Source organism: Caretta caretta, chromosome 4 (genome assembly GCF_965140235.1).
Source record: "Caretta caretta isolate rCarCar2 chromosome 4, rCarCar1.hap1, whole genome shotgun sequence".
Taxonomy (NCBI): domain Eukaryota; kingdom Metazoa; phylum Chordata; order Testudines; family Cheloniidae; genus Caretta; species Caretta caretta.
The window spans coordinates 1,545,611-1,562,636 of NC_134209.1; positions in this window are offsets into that span (position 1 = coordinate 1,545,611).

The window sequence follows — 17,026 nt, forward strand, 5'->3', positions numbered from 1 at the left end:
AGAAAAGGTGAGAGCCGGGGATTGCCCAGGGGACCCAGGAAGCCAATGTCCATCAAATAGCTCAGAAATGAGAGGGAGAGCCACACACAAGCCTTCTTGTTTAAAACACAGCCCTCAAATGGTGGAGGTGCTTTCGGAACAAATCAAGGCATGCCATGCTCCCTGCTCCCGTGAGCTGAGCCCTGATTACAGATGCGATGCAATGGGGGAGGCGGGGTGAGCAAAGACAAAGGTGACAGTGAGCAACTGGCACAGAGTGACAGGAGAATGACTTTCTGCCCCGTTGGGGGGCTGTGCCCTCCGTGGTTTATCATCGGTGGCAGTGGTCCATCATGTGCTCCAGGTTGTCACCTGGGATAGTAATGAGCTGCTTTCTTCATTCCGGCAGGTGCAATTCTTACGGGCCCAGCTGCCAGCAATCCTGGCCATGTTTTGTGACAGGGATGGAAGGCGTGTCATGGAGGCCATGCATAAAGCTGCAGACATCATCCACCTCCTCAACAGGGAGGGGCTTGGCTCCATCTCCCAGGACATTACTGTCAGCCTTCGCCCCTTCATTGATGACGTAAGGCTTGGAACCCGCAGAAGAAGCCCATTCCCCCGCTCCAGCTGTCTGTGATGCCCTTGTCTCTCTCTCCCCATCCCCTCCTCCCGCCCCTCAGGCCTGCCATGGAGCCTCCAAGGAGTGCCCCCGCCATGGGTGGGGAATCGCCTGCTGAGCCACCTCCCTGTCAGAGCTCTTCTCTCCAAAGCTCAGCCTCAGTGCCATGCTCCCAGCCCCTGCTGCAGCCTGGCCTGGGGGAGAGGGGGCCTGGCACTGGGCAGATGACCAGCTGCCTGGAGAACACAGGCCCCCAAAGAGGTGGAGATTCTCAGCAGGAAAGAGGTGGGTCAGGAATGGCCCGGCTCTCAGGGGCACCCAAGAGCCAAAGAAATGCTGTCTTTTGGAGCAGCCAGTCCCTGCCAGGCTCCAGCAGCTGCTTCTCCCCTTCCCCACACCAGTCTCCAGCAGCCTGCCTGCCCTCTCCCCTCATCTTCTCGGGTTCTAGGATTCTGTGCTCTCCAGACAGAAACTGCCTCTGGGACGCCCTGGGCTGCACTGTCCCGCACAGGGTCTCAGGCCCTGCACAAGATGTCCATGGCGCTGGCCTGGTGGCCTCCCTGCTCCCGCCAGCCCAGGTAGTTCACACAGGGGGACTGGAGCAGCGTGCGCATCACCACTCAGTGGCGTTCTGCTCTGATGCTGCCTGGCTTTAACCGGGGGTCCCCACCCCCTGTGTGTCATTGCCAGGAGAAGGGCAGTGTGCGCTCAGCTGCCATTGTACTGCTTGGCAACGTGGTGAGCAGGGTGCAGGACCCCGACAAACCCTTCGTGCAGCAGGAAATCATCCACTGCTTACTCCCCCTGCTGCTGCATCTTGAAGATCAGGAGGAGAGTGTGAAACTGGTAAGTGCCACGGTCATTATTGCCTGAAGAGCAAAGAGCCAGTATCTCCTGGGGCCCCCACTCCAGTCATCGCCAGAGCCCCTTGCCCAAGCAGAGTCTTCTCCTCCCTGCTTCACTCCATGCTGGAGCCAAGCGCCTCATCCATCCTCACAGCAGACAGCACAATTGGGAAGGACAATCCAAATCCAAAGGACAGGACGGCTCTGGCTCTCTCCAGCCAACTCTCCCTTTCCTCTCCTCAGCACACTCCTGTGGAGAACAAATGACAGGAATCTCCACTGGCAGGAAAAGCAGGAGAACAAGGGACAGGGAAGGTTCCATGTCCCCCAGACTATCCCTCTCTCAGGGAGAACCCTCTTGGTCTCCTCTTCTCTTGCAGTCATGTAAACTGACGCTCTTCCGCTGCGCAGTGTTCCTCAGGTGGGCTCATTTGAAGACACTCTTCCGCAGCTTGGCCTGGGATGGCTCTTCACAGCTCTTGAAGTGTGTCTGGATCTGCTTGGTAGGTGAATTCCTTGTGCCTTGAGAGTGGTGAATGGGGACTTGAGGAAGACCTTTCTAACTCCACACCCTGAGTACCCATCTGCTTCGGTCGGGCTGCAGGACTCTGTTCCAGGCTCTCTGCTGGCTCATTTCAGCAGGAGTTACAATCCGTTCACATTGTTGACATTTTTCTCCACAATTCTCCGACCTTCAAACTTTGTCTTTTCAAAGGAAAGCTGAGGTTCTGGAGAACACAATAGGAACTTCAGAGGGGTGCTGCTCTGGTGTATGGGTTCATATTGGCGGTTGCCAGGGCCTGGCTATATGCATTGGCTTTCCTGGACTATTTGCTGTGGGAAGAACATGTCATTTGTATATTGTGCATTTCTTCCTTCTTTCTTCCTAGATGCAGAACAACGAGAGCCACGTCTCCAAATTCCTGTTCCAGGCCTTACAGTACCTGGAAAGCTCACAGACAACAATAAGACATTCAGCAGCCCGATTCATTGGTAAGCAGAGCAAATTCACTTGATCTTTTCTCAATGCTTCCTTCAGAGCCCTTTTCTGGACGGCTGCTCTGTTCCCTCCAACAGCACCAGAATCCTAAAACGGGGTGTGTGTGTGTGTGCATGTGTGTGTGAATAAACATGTATTCCAAGATGAAGGGAGCAACTTAGCTGAATCGACTGCACCAACTTCCCCCGCCCACAACACTTCTTTGGCTGAGCCTAGGGGAAACCAGCAGGATGTGAATTCAATCTCCTTTGGAAGTCAGCCTCTCAGTAACTTCTGGGCCTCTGATGCTTTCTGGAATATGCTTTGTGAACAGATGTAAGGAATGTCTGGAATTTCCCAAAGGTGTCTTGGGAGAATGGCTGCATCATTAGCAGTTTTCAGGAAAGGATCTGAAAAGCCATGAGAGCCATTGTATTCATTGCAAAAAGAAAAGGAGTACTTGTGGCACCTTAGAGACTAACCAATTTATTTGAGCATGAGCTTCATTTCCACGGTATGCATCCGATGAAGTGAGCTGTAGCTCACGAAAGCTTATGCTCAAATGAATTGGTTAGTCTCTAAGGTGCCACAAGTCCTCCTTTTCTTTTTGCAAAGACAGACTGACACGGCTGTTACTCTGAAACCTGTCATTGTATTCATTGTTTGTCTAGGAAATACTATCCACCATTATTGTGATTTGTTGTCTGAAACAGTGAATGAAGATGGAATCTCCCGCCTGTATGAAGGTAAGGAAATACCTCTGTGTGTTTGGGCCTCTGTGGGAAGCACAGGGGTGCAGCACAGGGCCTGAACACAGCTTTGAATGTGTCCCTCTCAGTCTAAGGACAGCGTTGAAGGAAGAAGGATGGTCATGCCAGCTTTCATCGTGGTCCCACAATCTGTGTATGGGAGCAGGGGAATTCCATCCTGAGCTCCTAGTGTAGACATAGCCTTAGAGCTGTGTGGGGAGACTGTCTTCATCAAGGTCAGAAAGTCTCTAAAGAAAGGCCTGACCCAACTGAAAAGGGCTGTTGGTATTAAGGATGATGATGATGATGACGATTCCCCTCTCTAGGGAAAGATTCATCACCTGCCCTCCCTGGAATGGAGTGATTGCAGGCCAGGGACCTTCACTCCGAGATTGGTTATCAGCTCCTAGGAAATCCCATGAGGGCACATGGGTGACACTTTTCCCTGTGAGCTCTTCAGGAATGAAGGCACAGGGCCACAAAGGATTTCAGGAGACGTTAGGAGCCGAAATCCCTTTGTGGATCTCGGCCTAAATGTTGTATGGTTTATCATGGCTGCCGCTGTCACTTTCCTGTTCCATCCAAAGAACAAGTGCCCCCAACCGTCTGTGTGTACGGGTGTGTGGAGGAGTGTCTGCCAGCAGAGGGGGAAGCTTTGCAAGAATGGGGTCTCCTCTCTGTCCAGGGCTATTTTGGGAGGAGCGGAGTTGTTGTTCTTGTGCCCTTAGACTCTTGGGGAGCTAATAGCAGGGGGCAATGGCCATCGGAAGTGGAGGTTTCCTAGGTACCAGTCACATCAGCATCACGGGGTTTTCAACCCATTTCCTCTTGGTTTCAGCTTTTCACGAAGTGCCTTTGAAATCAGACAGGACCACATGGTACATCCTCAACAGATATTATAAATGGTTGCAGAAGCTTGGAAATCTCGTGTCGGGTTCTGCATTTGACTAGGGAACCGGGACCGACACAGACGAGCTCTTTGTCCTGCTATGGTAAATACAACAGACGCTTCTCAACTTTTTGGTGTCCCTGGCCTCTGTTTGCCAGAAGCTGGGAATGCGGGACAGGGGACTGATGACTAGATGATTGCCTGTCCCTTCATTCCCTCTGGGGCACCTGGCATTGGCCACTGTCGGAAGACAGGATACTGGGCTAGATGGACCTTTGCTGTGGCCTTTCTTATGTCCTTATGTTTGGAACCGGGGCTGAACAACGAGGTGGATATCAGCAGATGACCCAAAATTATGTCGATTAGTCGGGCCTAGAGAAGACTTGGAAGAAGTTGAAAGGGATCAAAGAAAGCCATGTCACTGGGCAGCCCCATGGCAGATGAAAACCAGCGCTGACCAAGGCAGGGCCATACACATGGAAAGCAGTGAGGTGAACGACTCCTCCATAGCGCTGGTGTCAGAGGCCAAAGCACGGCTGGTTGGACCCAGTGGTTGGAGCAGTGGCTCTGGGGCCTTGTGCTCAGAGTGGTGGAGGCCGAGCCGAGGGGAGCCAAGGGTTGGAGCCGGAGTCAGGAGTCAAGAGCAGGATTGGAACAGGCTGGGGAATAGGGCAAGGGCCGGATTAACGATCCCCGGCCAATGGGAGCTGCGGGGAGGCAGAGCCTACAGGGAAGATCAGCCCCCGGGACAGAGGTTCCCGGTGTGGTGCTCGTCGTGGTGACGTGGCTGGCGGGGATGAGGAACGGCAGCGTGCGGAGCCTCCTCGCCCCCACCCCAGCCAGGCAGAGCCGGCCCGGCCGCAACGCAGCACGCAGGGGTTTAGTGACTGCAGCCTGGGCCCCCCTTAGCCCTACTCCTTTCCTGAGTGCACCATTGCCCCACTTCTGCCCCATTCCCACACACTGGTACAGGGCAGAATCCCGGAGCTGATCTCTGAAATCTCTCTCACTAGAAGGAAGTCACTGCAAAGGCAGGACAACCCCACCTTTGGGCACCATGGAGGACATCTCATCCCACTGCACAGAGACCTACATTCACACAGCTTCTCGCATGTGGTTCCCTCACTCATCAGAGCCAGGTGGAGAGAGGAGAAATTCTCCCAGACTCTCTTTTACCATTGCCAGCCCACAGGGTAGCAGAGGTTGCGGGGGGTTGGGTGCTCTCTTTAAGAAATGCCAGCTCTCAGGGAAGTTGCCAATGAGCATCAGCAAAGTAGGGTGGGGTTGTGCTGTGGAAAACTACCCTGCTTGAAGGTTTTGTTCTTCTCATTTGGGTTCCTGCCCTTTCTCTCTCTTCCAGACATCGAGAGGCCAACAGGAGCCAATTGAGCCCACCACTGATCCCATCTCTTGTGAGATGGCAAAGCAGCTTTGCATGGGAAGGAGGAGACAGAAGAGGCCGAGCAGCATGTGCCGGGCTGAACCAGCCACACAGAACCCCATAGTCTAGGTGGAGAAAGCCAAGCCCCACCCCAGCCCTGCCGGACATGCTCCAACTGGAGCACCAGTGTGTAAGCGAGCAGCTCAGACCGCTGAAAATGGAGAATGCACACTGTAGGCTCCAGACCAGAAACAGCTCAAGCCCCTGACTGCAGAGCTCTGAGGCGCCGAGACCCAGCCACGTCCCTGGGGGCCTGCAGACATGCAAGGGAGTTCGGAGACTCTGGGAGTTTCCCACGCCGGGAACCCAGAGACGCCCAGCCCATGGCCTAGAGACATCTCCAAGGAAGTAACCTGGGTGAACTAGCCATTGTCATCCGCAGTGCTGGATCCCCACTGACTCAATGGCAAACACATTGGCCACGGACGAGGCCCTGGGCGAGGAGCCGGTGGAGTAACGAGGGCCTGGGTCCACCTGCCCTGGCTGCCATCCATCCTTTGGTGGCTGCCCACGTCCCCATTGACCCACTAGACTGCACAGCCCCAAGAGGAGGGGCAACCATCTTGCCTCTGAACTCTCAGCCAAACAGCCCTGCAGTGAAGGGCAGTTACACTGACTCCGGCCGTTGGGCCACACAGCATTGAGGGAGAGAGTAACCATATTGTCCGTTGCTATCGGGCCACACGGGCGTAACAGACAGGATAGACATATGGACTCTAAGCGTTGAGCCACACAGCCCCGACGGAGAGGGCGGCCGCACGGACTCTGGTCGCTGGGACACACAGCCCCGACGGAGCGGGCGGCCGCACGGACTCTGGTCGCTGGGCCACACAGCCCCGACGGAGTTGGCGGCCGCACGGACTCTGGTCGCTGGGCCACACAGCCCCGACGGAGAGGGCGGCCGCACGGACTCTGGTCGCTGGGCCACACAGCCCCGACGGAGAGGGCGGCCGCACGGGCTCTGGGTGTTGGGACACACACACTGCGTGGGAGGGCAGCCATTTTGACAATGGGCATTTGGCCAAACTACCCTGAGGCTTAGGGAAGTTATTTGATGTCAGCCATGGGACCTTGCCCCTTCACTCCTCAGACATCGCTCATCTGTCACCATGAGACCGACCCCATGACAGAAGACTTTTGGGGTCAAGATGCAAACGGGAGTCGAAACAAGGAGTTGCATGTGACCCCTCTAAGAGATCCTCCCACTCCTTTACCAATCTGGGGGTGTTTTATCTCCATGCACCTGCCTCAGGAATGGATTTGAGCAATTGGGGAATGTTCTGGGGCAGAGTGACCCATTCGGAAGTGGGTCACGTGACCCTCCAAGAGCTCCTCCCACTTGGGGTGGGCCTTAGCCCCTTAGGACCCACCAGAGAGGGGATTTCACCAAACAGGGTAAGTGCCATGGTGGGGTGACCTGCCCGCAAGAGGGGTCCATCACCCCTCCATGAAATCCCCGCACCGTCCTCTGCTAATCAGTCAGGGTTTCGCACACACGCTTTAGGCCATCCCAGAAGGGAAACGTAACGATCAGACTAGGCAGTGCCCGAAGGTCTAGGCCACAAGGCGCCGATCTCTGGAGCTCCATGTTTGCGAGGCTGGCAGCATCGTCCGGGAAGTCGCAACACAACACTGCGGGGAAGAGCCCGTCTCGTTCCAAGGATGTCTTTTGAAGAAACCGTGGCCTAGACCTTCGGGCTATACCTGTTCTGGATTGGTACACATTTCCCTTCTGAGATGGCCTAAGGTGGGAGTGAAACCCTCGCCAACTGCTAGAGGGTGGTGTGGGGACATTTTAGAGGGACCACAGGATCCTGTTGCGGGCAGGTCACTCCACTGCAGCACTTCCCTTATTTGGTCAAATCCCCTCTCGGGGGGTCCTACGGGGCTGACGCCCACTTCAATTGGTAGAGGACACAGGGAGGAGTTCTCAGAGGGGATATACAACCCCCTTCTGCGTGGGTCACCCTGCCCCGCAACGTTCCCTGATTGGTCAAATCCAGTCTCCGGGTGTGTAAAATGCTGGTTGCCCCTGCCAAATTTTCCTAAAAGAAGGGAACAAAGGCATGTACCTTTTGGGTTATCTGTCAGGTGGCCATCTTGGACTTGGGAAAAGAAGCTGATGACCTTTAGCCATTGGCTATATTAGTTTGGGTTGGGGAGCACACTCCCACGCACGGATTGAATCCGCGTAGATAGGGTCTAACATCCAGGCAGAGACGACGCAAAGAGGGATAGGGAGGGTTTTTAGTTAGGTCTACTCACCCGTTCCTGTGTCCATCATGGAGTCCCTCCCTGACGTCCAATGTCAAGAGAGCAGCAGCTGTCCATCGCTGTCCCTGCAAGAGAAGGGAGAGAGAACATCAACCTGACCTCCTGGGTGTAATTGTTTGGGAGACTGGAGCACTTCCAGAGTTCAAGTTTTGTTAATCCACCCCTTCTCTAGCTTAGCCTAGTCCTTTTCCCTCTCGTAAATAAAGTCTTGTTTGTGTGCTTACCACTGCCTGGCGTTATTTTCTTGTGCTAAGGCAAGCTCTGACAGACTGGCTTTACAAAGGGGACCATGTGGGAAGAATTTACTGTAAGATTCCCTGCATCTTCTGAATGGGGTTTGGGTTCTGCCCTTTTGAAAGGAAGGAAAAATCTTTCCAGGTGATCCTAGGGGGCTGAAACCCACTGGGATTACTTAGTAATCTGTCCTCTTCACTACCATGTTTGTGACCCTCTGTGTCATAGGGAAGTAGCCCCTGGCTCATTATGCATCTTTGGATTTAAAATGGACACGTGTGGTGTACAGACGAAGAAGGACAACTTTTCAAGTCCACTGTGCACAGAAATGGGATGGACACTTCAAGGATTGAATACAATGCTTTGATCTTCCATCTGTTCATTAAAGAAAGACAAAGGTGCAGATTTGGGAGGCTCGGCACTGACTTCCCCAGGATCATTCCTCTCCGCGTAATTCCCATGATAAATCTCCTCTCAAGGAAGAGCCTGAGGAAGTGTGATCAGGGGAACTACCCAGAGCACCAGATAAATCAGGGCCCTGAGCTGAGAAAAACCAAGCCTTGGAAAGAGGCCCAAGCAGCTCAGCCGTCTTGTCCTCTGCCGTCTTGTGTGTGTGTGAGACGTGCTGTGTGTTCCACGTGCAACGTGTCAGTGTCGTGTGTGTGTGTCTCAATGTCATGTGTGCCATTTTGTGTCATGTGCCATTTTGTATCATGTGTCATGTGGTGTGTGTCATGTGTGTGTGACATGTAGTGTGTGCGTGTGTGTGACATGTTGTGCGAGTGCATGTGCGTTGTGTGACATCTGCGTGACATGATACGTGAGACATGCAACAAACTGTGTGCGACTTTGTGTGTGTGTGACGTACGTGCAACGTGCTGTGTGTCATTCAGTGTGTGTGAGACGTGTTGTGGGTCATGTTGTGTGTCGTGTTGAGTGTGAGACGTGTTGTGTGTCATGTTGAGTGTGTGAGTGTGACATGTTGCGGGTCGTGTTGTGTTGAGTGTGTATGACATGTTGTGCGTCGTGTGTGTGATGTTTTGTGTGTGACGCTTTCCATGTCTTGTGTGTGTGTCTGTGTGGTGTGTTATTTTTGTGTGTCGTGTTGTGTGCCGTTTTGTGTCATCGTGTGTGTGTGACGTGTGTGCGTCCACGCGTTCGACGTATTGTGCGTGTCCGTGTGGGAAGTGCGAAGTGGGATGGGTCAACTTGCCGCCCCCTTCCCCAACACTTTAGCCCCCTGTCGTAAACATGACCCTACCCCCTCCCCAGGGTGCTACTGACACTAAAACGACCTAAAAGACCCCCGACTTATCACTATTGGCTGCACCCCATTGCCACCCGCACTTCTATGCTGCTGCTGGCCAAACCCTCCCCCCAAAATCTAAACCCCACCCCCTACCCGGAACCCAACTGGAACCCTGACCCCATATCCTGCCCCCCAACTCGAAACCCCTGAACCAAAACTGTAGCCCAACCCTCACCCCAACCCGAACCTCCAGCTCTGAACCCAGCCCCCCGAAGCCTGACACCGCTTTAAGCCAGAGCCCAGTTCCCCATTCCCACCCTGGGCAACAACAGTGCAAACCACACCCTCCTGCCCCCTGCCCAGGAATCCTGCTTCTTACCACCCCTTCTTTGGAAATGAACCTTTTCTTCACTTGCATCCCACACACCTTCATTCTCCTTTGAGGGCTTATTTAGTGACAGGGGTCTACACAAGGCAACTCTTTGCTATCACAGCATAACAGGACACAGAGACATGAAAACAGTGCAAACAATATTCCACGAGTTTTCAGGAGGTTTAAACACCCAATACATTTGAACATTTAACAGTCGCTTTGATCTCTACTAACACACACATCCATTGGCCTGAATACACTCTGACACAAGCTGCTATTTCAGCGTCACGCCTTCTACAAACATTACTGCAACAGCGTGTAGGGCAGCGTGACCCCCGGGGGTCTGTGAGCTGGTTTCAGGGCGTCCGCAGGACCCCGCAGCTTGGCCTCCCCGCCTGTTCCACCCACCGCCTGTGCTTCCCCGGAGGGATCTCCAGACTGTCAATGCTGCCCGGAGCTTCCCTTCCCTGCCAGGCCTGAGCAACCAGCGCTTGTAACCAGGCCACTCACAGCCTCCCCGCGGGGAGCGTATGGACACAAACCGGCTGGAGAGCAGTTAGGGCAGGAATCCCTGGAGACTCAGGGAGCATCTTCAGCGGATGAGGGTGACACACCCCACAGGAGCTGAATTTCCCACTCGGGTCTAAGTCGTGCCATGTGGATGGGGCAGCACGGTTGGGAGGCTCTGTTTGCTGCGGTGGATCCACTGGGGGTTGATGTCGTGGGGGTCGAGTGAAGACCCACTAAATTGACAGCAGAGCGCTCTCCGGTCGCCGTTGGGACTGCGCCGGGAACGGCAGGAGGAAGGTAAGTCGACCGAAGAGCATCTCCCGTCGACCCAGCCCAGTGTAGGCACAGCAGGAAGTCGACCGAAGCGACGTCAAATCCAGCTCTGTTATTCACGCAGCGGGAGCAGCGTAACTTAGGACGACTTCCTGCGGTAGGATAGAGTCATAAATAGAAAGGGAAGGCTAACCACCTTTAAATCCCTCCTGGCCAGAGGAAAAAATCCTCTCACCTGTAAAGGGGTAAGAAGCTCGGAGAACCTCGCTGGCACCTGACCAAAATGACCAATGAGGAGATAAGATACTTTCAAAAGTTGGCGGGGGGAGGGAGAAACAAAGGGTCTGGGTCTGTCTGTGTGATGCTTTTGCCAGGGACAGAACAGGAATGGCGTCTTAGAACTTGGTAAGTAATCAAGCTAGATATGCGTTAGATTCTGATTCCTTTAAATGGATGAGAAAATAAGCTGCGCTGAATGGAATGGATATTCCTGTCTGTGTGTCTTTTTGTAACTTAAGGTTTTGCCTAGAGGGATTCTCGGTGTTTTGAATCTAATTACCCTGTAAGGTACCCTGTAAGGTATCTACCATCCTGATTTTACAGAGGTGATTCTTTTTACTTTTTCTTCTATTAAAATTCTTCTTTTAAGAAACTGAATGTTTTTTATTGTTCTTAAGATCCAAGGGTGTGGGTCTATGGTCACCTATGCAAATTGGTGAGGATTTTTACCAAACCTTCCCCAGGAAGGGGGGAGCAATGTTTTGGTGAGAATTTTTTGGGGAAAGACATTTCCAAACGGCTCTTTCCTAATAAAAAACCCGGTTAGACTTTTGGTGGCAGCAGCGAAAGTCCAAGGACAAAAGGTAAAATAGTTTGTACCTTGGGGAAGTTTTAACCTAAGCTGGTAAAAGTAAGCTGAGAAGGTTTTCATGCAGATCCCCACATCTGTACCCTAGCATTCAGAGTGGGGAAGGAACCTTGACAGATAGACACAGTGTGAGGCCTGAGTTTCCCCTGCAGTCTGGATGCTCAAACACCGGCTTGGCAACACAAGTCAGCAAGCCCAGGCCACATAGAGACAGGCTCAGTGTGCAGCGTGGACAGACCCTCCGACAGCCCCAGTATTGTCAAAAGAGGAAATCCTGCCTGTGTTTTGACTTGCTGGTAGAAGAGCCGAGTGACATTGGAGCTCACCGAGCTTCACTGACGAACGCAGCGCTCCAGCACCTGAGCTCTCGGGCTCCCTGCTGAAAGAAAAGCTGAAGGAGCGACCAAGGTCAAAGAGAGGGGCTCGTCTTTGGCCAAGGGCAGGGAGTCCCACCCTCAAAGCGAGAACATTTCTCTCTTTGTCTGTCTGTGTTGGGGCAGGAGTGATAACACGTCTCCTGCATTGGCTATTTCAGAGAGTAGTTTCTGACTGTCTTCTCAAAGACAGGGTGCGAAACAGGCCTCAAACCTGACTGAGTGGAAACAAGAACGATGCAGCTCGACTGAGCCAGCTGAGAATTGAGATGTGCCCCTGTGCTCGAGTGAGGGAATGACCTGTGAGGGGACTGGAAACCTGACCGGCCAATTCTTAACTTGCATCTCTCAGCCTCTTTCCTCTGAGTGCCGTCACGGTAGCTTCAATACTCCAGCACCGGGTGCCCTGCCAGCTCTGGGCCCGACAAGCTTTCCTTGGGATTGGATTCTGGAGAGCAGGGGGGCAGGGAAGCAACAGGTGCATGTGGCTCCGTGGTGAGGTTTTCCTTGCAAGATGAGTCTGTGTGTGTCGGAAGCACTGAGTGTGGCTCTCCCTGAACCCACAGAGGGCGAGGGTGGCGGGAGCGAGACAGTAGAAGTATAAAGGGGCAAGGACGGGCAGAACGATGATGACTGTGTTGTGTTTCATTCCTTAGATGTGGGGCCACCACCTTTCTCTTTAGCCTTGTCGTATCCCAGGGGTAAAACTCGCCATTTGTCCAGCTACAAGGGCGTGTTTGTGTTCATTCCTGCGAGCCACACAGGGGTCTGATGTTGCTGCTTCCAATCCTCTGGCTCTGCCGGGAGAAGGGGCAATTCAGGCCATAACTGAGCTGAGGGAGGGAGATGAAATAAGATGGGTCCCAAAGATTGATCCCTGAGGAACTCCACTGGTAACCTCCCTCCTGCCTGACAGTTCATCTTTCAGCAGGACCCGCTATAATCTCCCTGTTAACCATTTCCCTATCCATCTTTCAATTTTCATATTGATCCCCATCTTTGCCAGTTTAACTAATAATTCCCCATGTGGCACCATATCAAACATCTTCCTGAAATCTTGGTCAATTAGATCCACTGCGTTTCCTTTGTCTAAAAAATCTGTTACTTTCTCTAAGAAGGAGATCAGGTTGGTTTGGCATGATCTACCTTTTGTAAAACCATCTTGTATTTTGTCCCATTTACCATTGACCTCAATGTCCTTAACTACTTTCCCCTTCAAAATTTTTTCCAAGACCTTGCATACTACAGATGTCGAACTAACAGGCCTGTAGTTACCCGGATCACTTCCCCCCCCCCTTAAAAATAGCAACTATGTTTGCAATTCTCCAATCAAACGGTACAACCCCTGAGTCGACAGATTCATTACAAATTCTTGCTAATGGGCTTGCAATTTCATGTGCCAGTTCCTTTAATATTCTTGGATGAAGATTATCTGGGCCCCCCGATTTAGTCCCATTAAGCTGTTTGAGTTTCGCCTCTACCTCAGATATGGTAATATCTACCTCCATCTCCTCCTTCCCATTTGTCATGCTACCATTATCCCTAAGATCCTCATTAGCCTTATTAAAGACTGAGGCAAAGTATTTGTTTCGATATTGGGCCATGCCCAGATTATCCTTGACCTCCACTCCATCCTCAGTGCTGAGCGGTCCCACTTCTTCTTTCTTGGTTTTCTTCTTATTGACATGGTGATAGAACCTTTTACGATTGGTTTTAATTCTCTTTGCAAGGTCCTTCTCACTTTATCCCTTCATGTTCTGCCCTCAAGAAGGTAGCTTTCCTTGCTGATCCCTCCCATTTTCCACTCCCTGTATTCTTTCTCCTTTTTCTTAATCAGCTCTCCGAGATGCTTGCTCATCCAGCTTGGTCTACAACTCCTGCCTATGAATTTTCCCCCCTTTCTTGGGATGCAGGCTTCTGATAGCTTCTGCAGCTTTGATTTAAAGTAATCCCAGGCCTCCTCTGCCTTTAGATCCCTAAAGTTCTTCAGTCCAATCCACTTGCCTAACTCATTTCCTTAATTTTTCAGTCAGCCCTTTTGAAATGAAAAACCCTAGTTGCAGATTTATTTTTTTGGTGATCCTTCCGTTCAGTTTGAACTGAATTAGCTCATGATTGCTCGAACCAAGATTGTCCCCTCCAACCATTTCTTCTAGGAGGTCCTCACTTCTCACCCAAACCAAATCTAGAATGGCACCCCCTCTTGTCGGTTCAGCAACTACTTGTTGAAGGAATCCATCAGCTATCGCATCTAGGAACATCTGAGCCCGATTATTGTTACTAGCACTCGTCCTCCAATCTAGATCTGGGAAGTTAACGTCTCCCATGATCACGCAGTTTCCATTCGTATTTACTTCATTAAAAACATTAAAGAGGGCTCGATCCATATCCACATTAGATCCCGGCGTTCTCTCGCAGACTCCAAGTACTATCCCAGGGGAGTCTCGAGTAGTTCTCTTCCCCAGCGTCATTTTTGCCCAGACGGACTCTGTCTTATCCATTCCATCGCTGATTTCTTTACATTCTACCTCCTCATTGATAGACAATGCTACTCCACCACCTTGACCTTTATTTTGGTCTTTCCTAAACAGCACATACCCTTCAATACCCGTAGTCCAGTCATGACGACTCTTCCACCCTGTTTCTGTTTTCCCTAGAATATCTGGTTTCACTTCCTGCACCAGTACCTCTAGTTCCTCCATTTTGATACCAAGTCTCCTCGCATTGGTGTACAAACATCTTCATTTTTGCTGTTTGGCCTCCCTCACCTTCTTTACCCAATGAGGCATGGTCATTCTACAGCCAGCAGAACCTATCAGACTGGTGTCCACACTGACCTTCCTCCTTACAGCCATTCCCCTACCCATGGCTGTACCCTTTCTTACTTTCTTTTCTTCCCTCTCAAGGCTAAAATCCGGAGTGGAGATTACCTGGACATCCCCTAACCAACCATCTCCCCCAGATTCCTAGTTTAAAGCTCTCTTAATTAGTTCTGCCAGCCTCCATCCTAGAAGTCTATTTCTTTCCCTACTGAGATGAAGTCCATCCTGAGAGAACTGTCCTCTGTCCAGGAATGCCTCCCAGTGGCCATACATCCCAAAGCCCTCCTTCTAGCACCACTGCCTGAGCCATCTGTTGACAGTCATAATCTTGTCACGCCTTTGTTGCCCTTCTCCAGGAACAGGCAAAAGCCCACTGCAGACCACCTGAGCCTCGATTTCCTTAAGCGTCTTCCCCAGCCTAGTACAGTCTCCCTTAATACTTTCTAGTGAGAATCTAGCCATATCATTTGTTCCCACATGAAGGATAATTAGGGGGTTCTTTCCCGCTCCCTTTAGGAGCCTTTTCAACCTCACATCTATATCACATATCTTAGCACCTGGAAGACAGCACACCCTTCTATTCTCTGGATCAGCTCTGGTTACAGGCCTGTCTAGTCTTCTCAGTAAAGAGTCCCCGATCACGTAGCCCTGCCTTTCCCTGGTGACGGTGCTATTCTCCAGTCTATCCCCTGTTCCCTCTGGCTGCAAGTTCTTTCCATTCCTATTCTCCCTTGTAATCCTCTTCAACCCATCCTGTATCCTCCTGGGGCTCATATTTGGTGTAGTCTCCATTGACTCTTCCCCTTTTCCTATAGGACTAGCCGCTCTTCTCTTCTTCCTTGCCCCTCCACCTTCAGTGACTACCTGCTGATCCCCTTATTCATTTTCCAACTCTCAAAACCTATTCCTGAGCTCTATTTCTCCTTCACGAGCTCGTCGTTTCCTCTGCCTGGTTCTTGTAGTCACATGCTTCCACTGACCACTTCCCTCACCCAGCAGTCCCCCCTCAGAATTCCTCAGTCCTGCTTCCATCTGCAAGGCTGAGCTTTTCCCTTCAGATACCTCATGTCTTTGCTCCATCATATGCTCAAACCCCTTTCTAAACTCAACCAGACTTTCCACCTGCATCTCCAAACCTCAGATCTTCTCCTCCATCAGCTCCAGGAGACGACATTTCATGCAGACAAATCTCTGCAAAACCGAGTGCGGCACATTGAGCATCCTCTGATGGTTCCACGTGTGGCCTGCGTGAGCCCTTGCACGACCACTGAGTGTGTGGGGGTGACCCAGGGGGAGCAGCTCAAACACGCACAGGAGCCGGCTCGGGGCAGGACATGAGCCCTGCAGGGCAGGGGTGGGGGTGGCAGTGACATCACAAGGGCCTTTTGCAGCACTCATCTGATTGGTGAAAGGAGGTTGGGAGGCGGTGACCTCACAGAGAGTCCACGACAACGGCCAGGGAGGACAGGCTGCAGGGCAGGGGGATCTCAGAGACCCCCGGGGCTTTGCTGCAGGGAGTCTCCTTCTTGAGGTGTCTCCTTGAGGACTGAGAGAGAATTCAGGGTCTCGTATGTGAGTGCAAGGTTGAGCCTCTCTGGAGTTTTCTCCTTTCCCACTGCTCATTGAGCGAGAAGACAGACGTCCCTGTGGAGAAGGGAAGAGCCCCAGAGAAGACTGGGACCTAGGCAGCCTGATCCACCTGGTGCTGGCCAAATTCTCGGCACGGAAAACTGGAGGTTAAGGTGGGACAATTTTCCCCCAGCTAGGCCTTTGTCCCTTCGAGTCCTTGAGGTTTGTCTTTTTTGGTTTCCCTTTTCCTGCTTCCCTACGTCCACTGGCGAGGAGGGGGCTGCTCTGTAGCCCTCATGGTGGGAGGCCTCCCAAAGAGATGGGACAGGAAGCGTGCTCTGAGAGTGATCCTCACCGGTGACCTGAGCCATCCCTGGGCCATCTGGGGAACCCTCAGCCCACCGCCAGAGTCTCCACGCTGATTGGCTGAGCAGGGGGTCTCGTGGCAGGGAGGTGTTTCAGGACTTTGTTGTTCTCCTTTAAGGCCCAGCAAATAAGCCAGAACCAATCATCTGCTTGGTGAATTGTTCTCCTTCTCGCTGCTGATTGTCTCTGATCCGTTCCTGGTTCTCGCTGGTGTTCTCCTGCTTCTAAAAGACTTGCTGAAGAATCAGTGCGAATGGTTGTTGGTCTGTAGCTCATTGCAGGTCACTGTATTCTGATCATTCAGTGTGTGAAACTCCAGACTGATCATAGAATCATAGAATATCAGGGTTGGAAGGGACCTCAGGAGGTCATCTAGTCCAACCCCCTGCTCAAAGCAGGACCTATTCCCAACTAAATCATCCCAGCCAGGGATTTGTCAAGCTTGACCTTAAAGACTTCTAAGGAAGGAGATTCTACCACCTCCCTAGGTAACGCATTCCAGTGTTTCACCACCCTCCTAGCGAAAAAGTTTTTCCTAATATCCAACCTAAACCTCCCCCACTGCAACTTGAGACCATTACTCCTCGTTCTGTCATCTGCTACCACTGAG